Source organism: Anser cygnoides, chromosome 1 (assembly GCF_040182565.1).
Source record: "Anser cygnoides isolate HZ-2024a breed goose chromosome 1, Taihu_goose_T2T_genome, whole genome shotgun sequence".
NCBI classification, from domain to species: domain Eukaryota; kingdom Metazoa; phylum Chordata; class Aves; order Anseriformes; family Anatidae; genus Anser; species Anser cygnoides.
In genome coordinates, this window is record NC_089873.1 from 42,147,666 (window position 1) to 42,160,713 (window position 13,048).

The 13,048-nt window shown below is 36.6% G+C and overlaps 1 protein-coding gene across 1 annotated transcript in view; it reads left to right on the plus strand.

Annotated features, from left to right (window-relative positions):
- Positions 1–13,048, plus strand: part of NAV3 (neuron navigator 3) — a 411,556-nt gene that overhangs the window by 105,761 nt on the left and 292,747 nt on the right. The window lies entirely within an intron of this gene.

Below are 13,048 nucleotides of genomic sequence, written 5' to 3' on the forward strand. Positions count from 1 at the left end.
AGAGGGCAAACACCATCTGTACCTGAATCACCAAGGATGTGTTAACAACCTAAAATGGTGGAGATTTGTCCTGAAAAACTAGAAATGTGATCAAGAGAGGAAACTATTACTGTTTCATTAAGGAAGACTATTAGCTGTTCTGAACAAAGACTTTTCTATTTCAGGAACCAAAAAAAATGCCCCAACACCACAGGAGGGACCTAAAATCCAAAGTCATATTAAAAATGAAGAATTGATGCTGCTCCAGAATTTCTTACTAAGGAAAAAATTGATATAAAACATGAAACTCAGCCTTGCTAAAGACAATAAAAATATATCAGAGGGTACACATCAGAGGGTACAGATTCTGCATATATTTACGCATAAGCTTAACTTAATGTAAGTGAAAAGTCCTGTTGGGTTTAATGGGTTTGCAAATGGGTTTTACTCTGCTAGATCGTACACGCTTGAAGTACTGGGTAGAACAAATTCCTGTTCTTGGAAAAGAGCTAATGAAAGCAATATCAAGTAATACTCTGGAGAATCACTCAGACTATGTATGTGAGTGAGTGTACAAAGACTTGTAGGATAAGGACATGGAAAAGTAAATGATGTGGCTCTCCAGTATCTCTATGTAAACTCAATTTATATGTGAAGTTTTTTGTTTCTGTTGGCCCTTCACAAAACCTTGCTTTGTTTTAGATAGGTTTTTGAGTGTATTTGTTTTGGTTTTAGGGGCAGTAGTTGAAAGTGGAGAAAATGTAATTGTCTTTTCTTTTTTGCTTAACATTTTAAGTATACAAAATAAAAACCATAATTACTCAGATGGCTAATTGCGTATTTTTTCTGGCTCATTGTTGTTATCAGTGGACAGTAATTTGTTGTCATAGATGGTCTGTTGGGAAAGAGATTTAGTCTAGTCCAGTGGTGATAGGACAGATGGGAAACTTTGAATTACTGAATTACTTCAGAGCACATTTCTTGACTTGCTTAAAGCTTCTGTACTTGTTTCCCCATTCCATAGAACAGCAAATAATTCTACTTGGGTAAAATAGGTGAAAAGTTGTCCTTTAGTAGAGCCTGTTTTTTACTCCTGATGTTTATCTCACAGTGGAGTTGTTGCAACAATCATAATGTACTTTAAAGGCCTCCTTTTTAATAGAAAGTGTGATATAATTTCTGTATATTAATCGGAATAGCTGTTGTACAGAGAACTTCATACTTTGAACATTTTACATGACAATGTTTAATTGTTGCAGATGAGGGATTTTCTTCCGTGGGCCGTGGTTTCTTGAGGTGGCCTCCAATGTGCTACCAGTAAGTCTACAATATACTTCTAGGTGGTCCATAAAGATGCCTTCCATGTTAAGAAAGGAGCAGTGTTCAAATCTCTTTTTGGCTCCATTTGTGATGTCTTAAATTCCAAAAATATTTTGGGCTAATTTTTTTTTTAAATATGAATATTTCTTCACCTTGCTTCAGTAGCTTTATTGGTCTTAGAACATGAGGGCTAGCTTGAGGGTCCCTGCACGTCTTATTTCATATTTTAAAGCTGTTGGTGGGACCTAAGTAGAGACTGCATCTTACACTGACCTTCTGTGCTACAGTGAATTTCACCCTAAATGCCTATTTTGGAATGAACAGCTTCTATTTCCTCAAAACAAAACCAAGTTGTTTCTGATCTGTTGAAACCCAATAAAAGCATCCAAAACCATTCAGTTATGTTTGGTTTGGGTTTTGAAGAAAGCCTTCCTCCCTGCTGGGTTCATACTGCAATTTATTTTATACGGACTTTTTACATTAGGGAGAAGGAAGGGGATGTGGAAGGGGTAGATAACCATGTTAATTCAGAAGCAACTCTTTTTAGAAAAGAATTGAATTCCATTTTCCATAATTAGCAAGGTTTCTAAACTGCTGACAGGGCTGCACTGCTGCTTATTATGAATCAAAGCTGGACATGGGCAAAGTTTGGCTGAAATCTTGCCAGGAGGGTTTTGAAAGGAGAACTATATTTTATGTTCAAATGTTATATTTTTATCTTAATTTTCTGTCCCTTTTGACTACTATTATGAGATTAAAGTTAGATGGATAAAGTCATTTGAGAAGCTGGGTTAAAGTTAAATTGCCTGAGTCAGTTCAAACAACCAGAAACAAAGCTGCACTCTTCCTGGGTTTTAAGGATTACTTTTGATGGCTAAAATGGTCTTTTGTGACACTGAGATGAAGCAATGTTACATGATAGCACTCAGTCTTGATTCTCCTCATTTACTGGAGTAGTCCTCTTTTCTACCAGCTGTTGCTATCATCAATTCATTGTTTTCAGTTTTGCTCTCACAATCTCCTTTCATAAAAGAAACCTCAAACTGATCCTTCTGGGCATTTCAGTGGTATCAAGATATCTAATAATTTAATTGGAGTCATAATAGGGAATGTTTTTCTGTAGTCTGGCTGAGTAAATATGATAATAAACAGAATTGCTGTAACCATATGGAGCTGCTGTCAGTCGGGCTTGGCATATGGTGGCCTAGGGTGACGTGTGCGTGATTTTTATCTGAATGCTAGTGGTAGCAGTAGCAAATAAACATCTGGCAGTCTTCAAAGCTTTGGTCTGCTCTTTGCTCTGCGTTTTCACATCATGTTCCTGCAGTTTGAAGACTAAGGTAATTTGTTTTCTATTCTGTAGAAACATGTTTCTGTTTCATCAAGAATTGTTTCTAGCATTGCTCAGGTGTTCAGTCAATATTATAAATGTATTTTTATTCCTATTTAAGTTGTATAGACAGGAACATTTCAGGCTGTGTCATAAATAAATGTACAGGAGACATGGATGCCTTTACTGAATATCTGAGAAAATGCTGCAGTCTTTACATGCAGAAGTGTCCTCCAGTCTTTTCATCAGTTCAACAGAAGTGTTTCAAGTGGGTGAAGGTATAATAAAAAAGTTCATTTACAGGTGGAGGTACAAGCAAGGGACAGTTTGTCATCCCAGGGAGGATGTGTCATCTCTGCAGACACCTCCAGGGAGAGGAAAACCTGGGAGATGCAAACAAGAGGAATCCTTACATCAGTGCCAAGCCAAGGAGAAAGTGGGTATCCATGAAGAAACCAAGAAGCTCCTAGTGACCAGAAAGTGAATACTGAGGAATACTTTTCTCAACTAGAGCAAAGAGAACATTAGGATGACATGGGGACCATACCAGTACTCCAGCGGTTGGAACTAAAACCCTGAACCTTTTGAAATTAGTGGGGATTTTATCACTGACTCTGCTTGTGCCAGTTTTACAACCCAAGAGCAGGCCTGGTTGCTCATGAAGAGGTTTCTTAGCAGCAAGAGCTACTGGGGGAGACATCTTCCCCATGAGGGACCATGAGCAGCTTGTCAGGAAATACCAGAAGAAGGAACAGACAGACAGTGGTGTCTGCATGCTCTGGGGCTGCCAAAGAGAAAAAGGGCACCACGAGGTAACCTGTTGGGCTGCTTTTTTCCCCTTACTGCACTGTGCTGCCCTGGGCTCAGCCCAGTGGAGTATAGCACAGTCCTGTTTGTTGGCGAGTATTCAGACTCTCGAAAATGCAGCTAACATTTGAAGCATTGGTAAAATGCCTAGTAGTGGCAGAGATGGAATGTAATTTTTTAAATTGTCGCAGAGTTGTCAGAGTTGTAGCAGGAATTTGGTCCCTATCTCAGAGCATAATTTAGATTGCTTAACTTTGCTGCAGCGCAAGCGTGAAATTCCAAAGTGCCAACATGAAAGGTGCTTCTGGGATGATACAGGATATCACTGATGAAGACTGAAATCCTGACCTTGAAGTCAAAAGGAGTTTTGTCATTGATGTCACTAATTCTGGGATTTCAATCCAAAAGGTGTTGTGATTGCCCATGTAGAGAGAAAGTGGAAATGTACACGTGGAAATGTCACCCTAGATGAGACAGGAAAGTGCAGGAAAAAAAGTGTTTTAAGATCGCTTTTACTGCTTATTTTTCTTGATTAACTTTTTACTCCATCTATATTTCCCTATTTTGAGGTCTGTGTTTTCATATTTCCTCCTTTTATTGCTTTTGATAACCTTTTCTTCTGACTCCCATTGTGTGTAAATGGGAGCAATACTATTTAATTGCCAATTTGATATTTCAGTCCGGATGACATACATTCCTATCTTTTCCTATACATTCTCTGAGATGCTGAACACAGAAGTCACAAGCATTTATTTGCAATGGTTAAGTTAGGCAAGTCCTTAGAGCTGTGTCCCCTATGTGTTATGCATAGTGCTCCCTCTTCATAGTCGTTTAGTAGATTATCTATCTAAAACCTGGGAGAACTATATTTTTGGCTATCTTAGGAATGAAAGAATGGCTATCTTAGGAATGAGTGGCCTATAATAAATTTTAGGAAGTATATTTTAATGCTCATGTGAGATAAAATTTTGAATTTTGGGTCTTGTCTCTTTGTGTAGGTGTGGGGAGTGCAAATTCTTAACAAATTTTGATTTGAAAATGTCAAAGTGCATTCTGATTTTTGTAATGGGTGCATCATACATAGCTGTAAAGATAAAAAAATATTCCTTGTACTTTTGTTGATATAAAGCCTTGCTTTCAGCTCTGTCCTGTAATGCTCTTGTTTGTAAGGGAGGTTGTCAGAGAGAAAAACACTCTTGTCTTTGGGGCAGACTCCCATAAGGAATAATGTTTCTACAGTGCACTCAGTAGTCTAGGTGAAATTTAATTTTCTGCTCCTAGGATAAAACACAGTGTTTTCTTGGTAGGAACATACACACTGTGCGAGTAAGGCTCACAGGCAACATTACCACAAATAACTTTTGCCGTGTTTTTTGTTGCTGCTTCCCTACAGCTCCCAGATCCCTTGATCTCACCAGCCGCCTCTTCTGCCCATGCGTAATGTCAGCCCTGATGCAGATGCACATGGCTCGTGTGCTGAATCACTGGAAATGCAGTGCTGCAGCAAGCCATGCCTCTTGCAAAAGTAGCAGTTCAACCTCCTCTATGCACTTGGGAGGTGTAGCTCAATGGATTTTGGTGTGATTCAGTGCACTAGAGCTGAACCAGAGAAACAACATTTTATCTCCATGTCATTGCAACATACTTTTCTAAATCATCAAAGCTGCACTGTTCCCTAGAAAGTCGACTTTTTGGGGAGCATACCTTCCGGAAGGCATTTGAACAGAGTGTTTCCAATTGGAAAAAATAAAATTAAAAAAATGGCATGTCCCTAAATTCTGCATCTCAGTAGTAAAAGAGTGGAAAAATAAGTATTTTTGTAATGCGTGCATAAACTCCTGCGTGAATTCTAAAATAAAAATGTTCATTTTATTTTCATTCTACTGTGCTGCAAGAGAAGGCTAAAATGAAAAAAAAAAAACAAAAAACACGGGATGTTGTTCAGTATTCCAGTAATAGTCTCAGATTAGGAGAAGATTAGAGACCAATAGAGTAACCATAAATTATTCTAACAGTGATTGAAACTTGTGCCCATACTCATGGAAAATGAGGGATATAACTATGTTAGTTCAGATTGAAGAGAAATAATTACTTATTGCTTTTCCATCAGGGTCAGGGTAGTGCAGGAAAAAAAAAATCACATGCTTGGAAACAGCAAATATACAGTTAACAGTCTGAGAAATATTTGTGACAGCACAAATTTATATGCTCTTATTCCAAAAATGGGACTTAAGTGAGACATAAGGAGTACACAACTCTTGTGCCAGCACTCTGCACAGGGGTGAATTTCATCTGGAATGAATAAGGGTCTTTTACTTATTTTGTTTATTTTCTGCAGTCACTGTGCCCAATTCTGAACAGTGTGTTTTTCAAATGGTGTTTTCAGACAGCAAAGCACCACCTTTAAGTCAAACACTGAGGGCAGTTTTTATCCAAAAGTTATTATATTGCTTGAATTTAAATCAACATGTTGCTTTAATGCATTACTCGAATGTTAAGAAATCCACTGATACTTTTTAAATGCTATAGTCTAGAACAAGTGCTTGACATTTATGAACTAAACCACATGAAGAAAAAAATAATGTTTGGCAATGTTTGGAACATAACTGGATTTTTTCTCCATCAGCTGTGTAGTTCGTGGTACAGCACATGATAATTACTGACATTATTTATTTTATAAGAGCATTTTATAAGTGTGATATCCTGTTCATTGCAACTTGTGGTTGCAAATTTTGCCACTGTTTCACCATTAGGCATGTTTGTGAACTGTGATTTCAGTCTAATGAACTCAGTTCAATCATTTAAACATTTTAAGTATCAGATTTCTAAATGTTAATGGGAGAAATATCGTTTCTCTTTAATACAACAAACTTTATAAATGGTGATAACATGGCTAAATTTTATTTTAATATTATTTTTCTAATGCTTCCTTACTGATTTAGAACCTCTGAAAACCATCTGTATTGTTTGAAGGTAATTTGCCTTTTCATCAATTTAGGTCTTGTGTATGTAAAGTAGTCTGCACTGAAAGGACCTCAGAGGGCAGTTTGGATTTGTGTGGTTTGAAATCATTTGTTCATTATTATTATCAAGAGAAATATAATTGTTTTCAGTAATACAGTCAGAACATACTATATTTGTTTTCACTTTTATTTGTTGATGTTTCATGTGTTCAGCCAGACAGTTACTGTTTTTAATTACTCATCTATGTATGTGTATAATGTGTTTGTATGTGCATGTGTCTTTGCATTTGCAATTTATCTTCCTATTCAAGCATAATTCATTGGTAAATATGATTTTATAAAGATAGATGCTAAATTAAATTTAATTTTATCCAGAGATATCTGGGATTGGGATTCTTTCCAAGATGCCAATAGATGCAAAGACCATAAATATTTGTAATGTTTTTCTTGTTTTTGTTTTGGGATCAGACATCTATTAATAATTCAGTCTATATTAACTTAGATTACTGCTTTTGTAGATTCTTAGAGCCAGAATCAGACATTGTTTCAATATATGCAATTTGTACAGATTGCGGGGAAAAAAAAAAAAAGAGCTATATTAATACAATCTTATTCTGTACATATGCAAACAATCTTACTATTGAACTCTGAAGATTAGGTCTGTAATTTTATGAGGGCAGTCTCATGCAGGAAAGGTATGCATCTGCTTTGCTTTCAAATATTGAAATGTAACTTGGCTTTATGGAAGTTAGAAATCATAAAGTAAACATTTATCTAAGCAATGGTAAACTGTGCCTCAAGTGTTTTTTTATTATTTTTGGTTTTGTTTTTTTTTTTCCAAAGTAAGTTATTTTCATCCTGCAAGGATGCCATATATTGAAATCAATACATGCAGCTGTTTGTCAGGAAATATGTATGCAGGAAAACATTTTGTGGCATTAAAAAGCTCCTAGCTTTGGGATTATTTTGAATTCACCTTAATGCAAAAAGTTGTGTAAAACTTTTGTTTTCTTTCTATGTTTTACAAATAATGTGTAAAATGTCTGTATGTGGGTATGAAATACATTTATGCTCTAGCTCCTTCACAGAGGTTGAAATGGCCCTGAAAAAGCCATGACCTTTGACCACTAGACTACCATATTAGGTAATAAATAAGAAGGTACAGGCTAGTCGTGTAATGGATGCTTTTTGAAATTCTTTGTGTTGTGAAATTCCTTGTATTGTAAATTTGCAGCTGAGTGAATGTCCTGTGATGCACATAATGTGTGGTAATCCCTTATACTTTAACGATTAAAGACAAATTGGGAGCCTATTAAACCATAATATTCTGAAACAGTACCTCTTTTTCTGTTGTCAGTGTATTTTCAAGGCTCAGGTAATTACCAATTCAATAGCATAACCAGATGAATGTTTCAGAAGGTGCCATTTTACTCAACCATAGTAATCCATCTGCCAAAATTTACAAACCTCTTAAAGTAGGAACTTAAAACAAAAGCAGTGATACATTATCTCTAATGCCTGTTGTGTCTTGAGGCAGCTGTGTCACTGTAGTGCCCAGCTGTGTGTTATACAAAACAGGGTAGTCACACATCAGTGACCTTTCATGTGTTCATCCTTGTGTTCACACATGGCACCATTTTCTTTTGGTGATCTTATACCACAGTTAGTATTTGGAATAAACTTCTCAGATAAGTAAAAGCTAAAATAAAGGGCAGTAATACATGTGTCAGAGTAGAACAAAACTGCAATGCTAGGCTTCGTACTAGGTCAAAGGAAGATATATAATTACATACATTTATGAGCAACCTCAGAGAGGCAATTCTGTCCGCTTCCTCCTTCCACCAATCTCATCTCCCCCATCTCTTAAAAAATGTGTAAATTTTCTTTCATCAGACTATGTAAATGCACAATTTTTAATACTTTCAGAAAACATACTGTCAAACCACCTAAATTTGATGGGATTAACAGGAAACTGGAGCCATCACAGGGGACAGCATTTACTCAGCTTCAACCATTTAGTGCCATAATAACAATTCTTCGCTGCCCCCACTATTTAACAGGAATCCCCAAATGATTTGTCAATAATCCAATTCATTTTCTTTCTGGTGAACTCCATGAGACATAGAAGAATGTTTGCTTCTCCATCTTATTTTGCTCCCTAAAAATAGCATACAGAGATGGGTGTAAGGCTGTGATGGTACTCCTGGTGTCCATCTCCTCTTCCTTCAATCAGATGACTGAAGTGATGTTTCAGAGACTACTTTGGAAGTGGTGGGGAGGTGCTCTGCTGCTAGAAGTCAATCTCAAGCCATTATCAACAGGGAGCAAGTCTGACTTGTACCAGATGGGAGTTGAGTCCCTCCCTCTACAGACTGCGGGGAGATGAATTGGCCACAGAATCACACTGACTACACATCATATTTTTCACACATTTTAATATGCGTGTGGCTTAGGTCCAAGTAAAGCATCTGAAACAGTGTTGTTAATATGCTGTATTTCCTGGCTTGACAGGCCTTTGTGGCCTGGTGTCTCAATCTGTACTAAGAGTACTTCGCTCTGCAAACACTGTTGCGTTTGTAAGGGGAGAAGACATCACAGGGAAGCCGTCATTCCTCCAGTAGCATGCTGTTAGCCACTACACCCTCTACTTGCCCAGGGCCAGACTGCAACCAGCTCAAAGCAAGCAGAAACTGGGACCAGACAAATCAAAGCAGACAGTCAGGTGTCAGCCTGGGTTCCTCTTGAACATATTTTTCTTTGTTACAGCTTTCTCTTTCATTTTGCTTCCACTGTAAGAAGCATCTGCAGTCTTCTTGCTTTTTAGTTTGCTGTTGTTGTTGTTGTTGTTGTTGTTGTTGTTCCATGAGATCTCATAGAGATGTTGAATACCCAACACTTGGTTCTTTTCAGCCTTTTGAATCCAACGTTTGACTTTGTCTGGGAGAAAATCGTGCTTTCAGCTGCAGATATTTCAGCTTCCATTGATGAAAGGAGAGCTTATCGTTTGTAAGGAGATGTGTTATCTTTTATTATAACAGCTGATACAGCTGAAGGAAAAGGCAAGCTTTCAGGCACACAGCCCTAGTCAAGGATAAGCTTGTAAGCAAAACTGAGAATACTTAGTGCCTGATCCATATTGAATAAAATGTGGATGACTATAAGCTAGGACAATCTTTTGTAGTAGTTCTATATACAAATATTATTTCAGACTAACCTCCTTGCTTTCGACAGGTGATATGAGAAGTGGTAATCTTGCTGTGTTCACTTACAGAACACGTTATTTCCCTTCCACTTCTCCAAACTTTCTATATAGAGCAACCTCTCTATAATATATATATATATATTAATGTTATGCATATTGTTTAGATAGAGAGAGAGGTGTAATATATAGATGTGCAAATGACATGGTTATGGTGGCCATCTTACATTTAGAAAAAGCAGCCTCCTCAGGCAAAGATATATCTGTCACACCTCACAGAATCCCAGAGTGGCTGAGGCCGGCAGAGCCCTCTGAAGCCCACCAGGCCCAAGCCCTGCCCAAGCAGGGCCACCCAGAGCAGGCTGCCCAGGGCCACGTCCAGGCGGCTTTTGAAAATCTCCATGGAGGAGACTCCACAGCCTCTCGGGGCAGCCTGTGTTAGAGCTCAGTCACTCACACATAAAGAAGTTCTTCCTGATGTTCAGAAGGAACCTCTTGTGTTCCAGTCTGTGCCCATTGACTCTTGTCCTGGCACTGGGCACCGCTGGAAAGAGCATGAGCAGATTGGTCTTGCCAATAAAACCACCGAGTCCTGGAATGTAAGTCAGCCCTATGGCACCTCTACCTATGCTAGAAATACTCAGACATCTTTTTGTAATGGAAGTAGCCCTTCCTTGAATCAATCCATATCTCCTCTGTGTTCAAAGCTGGAGGTAGATATTGTTGCTTGCCTATCTACCTCCAGTCATCCAAAACAATGAATAACCAGGTTAGGATATTCTCTACCATGTTCAGAGGATTAAGAAAAGAAAATACCTGTTTTTGAGGGGAGGAGCTCCTGTCTTTATTTCCACTCTGTGGTACTTTGGGGGAATATTTCATTATCAAATCATCTTTTACTTTTCTGCCTGGTCTAGCTGTATTGTATAAAATGCCATTTTTTTTCTTACTATGAAAAAACTGAGGCTGTATTTGAGTTCAGAAAGGTCTGCACTGTTGGCATTATTTCTGTCTGAGAAAAATGCTGAATGCATGCTTAGTTCTCAATAGCTCTCCTTTACCTTTAGATTTGCTTATTTTCTTTATAGCTCTTTACAGACTGTTCCTTTTTTATTTTATTTTATTTTATTTTATTTTATTTTATTTTATTTTATTTTATTTTATTTTATTTTATTTTATTTTATTATTTTATTTTATTTTATTTTATTTTATTTTATTTTATTTTATTTTATTTTATTTTATTTTATTTTATTTTATTTTATTTTATTTTATTTTTTTTTTCCCAGAGGTTACCTGATTCATTAGATGATGCAAATACTCTGCCCATATCCATTCTGCATTTCTGAGTCAAATAATCTCCAACAACCCCAACAATAGTAACTGAACTATATTCTGTCTTGTAGGGAAAGATTTAGTATTAATTCAAAAATTCTCAGTGATAGAGAAATCACCACAACTGTCAACTCTTACACTCTTTTATTGGTTAATTGTTGTGAGAATTAAGAAATGTGCACCTCTTTTCTAGTCTTAATTTGGAGGGCTTCAGCTTTCAGCCATCCTGCACCTGTTTTCTACTTTGCAGTACTGCTATCTCCAGAAGAGTTTCTGCTAGTATCTTCAGTTGCCCACTTATTTGACCTATGTAGAGATAAGATGTTTTCTTTTTGTGGATTAACCTGATTACAACATCCATATAATAGGTGGATAAACTTTTTTTTTTAATGTCCTTTTTTTTTGGTTTTGTTTTGTTAATTTTTAATATATATTTATTATATATAATATATAAATATATATTATTTTTAATATATATATATCAATATATCCAAAGCATCTCTATTACTTTAGGAATGATAAAAATTATGACATTAGGAAAGGAGATGTGGTTTGCTTTGGTTCATTATATGTTGGAAATGGCATGTCTGGTGATCTAGATCTTAATACTGGGAAAAATTTAGCCTATTTTTGAGATTTATTTTTATTTGATCTCATTTCCTAGGGGTTTTCCACAACTTCTGTGTCATAAAAGCTGCTTTGCCTGTTTGACCTTCTTAGTAGAAGTTATATAGCAGGCTGTCTCCTTGTGTTTGCATTTTTTGTTGGGTAATCCTTGACTACTTTTATTCTTAAATAAACATTTCATAATATCTATCCTGAATAACTCCCTCAAAGGAATAAGAGTCTTCTTGTCTTCATTCTTCTTCACTAGAATGGCACTCTCAGTTCTGTGCAGTGCCAGTAGACTAAGGTTTTGTCCAGAGGGCGGAATGTACTGAATGATAGTAGGCAAAATTCTAGTTCTTTTAAGCCTAGCTGGCACATATGAAAGCACCAAATCCGTGGCATTTGTTTTGGAGTAAGTCCTCCAATTATAAACTGTGTATTTCAGACTATGCTATTTCAGACAATCCATTGCTTTGTTTCTCTAGATATTTTTTTGGAGATAACATACATGCTCTTTACATATATATTTTTAGAGGAATATGGTGATTCCATTGTCTTGAAATAAATTCTCCTTTTGTGTGTGTGTGTGTGTGTATTTTGGAGCAGTAAATTCTAGTGTTCATGCTGTATTCTAATTGGAAGAAAGGATACCCGTATAGCTTCTATTTTCTTCCTGCATGAATAACACAATTGTAGAAGACAAAAATATCAATAATTATTCTTTTTCTGAACATATGCCAAATAATCTTCATCAAAATTTGACCAGAGGGAGAGTTCTGGACATGTGTATGCCTTTGAAAAAATGCAAACATCCTGAATGAGATAACCAAAGAGGTCATTTTGTATTCTGCTGGAAAATCTTGAAATGAAGCACAGCACTATTGAACACTGTTGCTGCTGTGTTTATAGAGACAAAATGCTCCTCTGGAGAAAATATGCAGGGGTAGTCCAAATGTGTGTCTTCTCCATGGTGCTTCTGTGTGCACACTTTAATAAACCTTTCAGGAACCACATCATTCCTTTGCCCAGGTAGCATCTTGAAAACTGTTAGGGGTAGATACAGCAGCTCTGTACTAATTTATAGTTTAAAGAAGGGGCAAAAATTCCTTTTCCCTCCTTTCTCATGCCTGAATTCATACATTCTTGCTCTCATGAGCCTGAGTGTGCTGTGTTCCATTCTTTAGCTTATGAAATAAATGAAATCCAAATCAAACAAAGTTTCTTTGCTTTAAGTTTTTTTTTTTTTTTTTCAATTTGTCTTTTTGGACTCTACTGACCAAAGTGGATTGAAATGTTCAGCCCCATTTTATAGCAAAACCACAGTTTTGTAGCTTTTTCCATGGTGAATTACAGATCAGTTTTGCTTTCAAGGATGACAGACACGGACTTGGTTAGATTGTTGTATCTGTCTTAACTTGGGTTCCTTATGTTCCGCTATAGCAAAAACTGACTTGCCAAATATTTTTATTGGCTTGTCACCTTTGCTGTTATAAAAACATTAACTAGAGA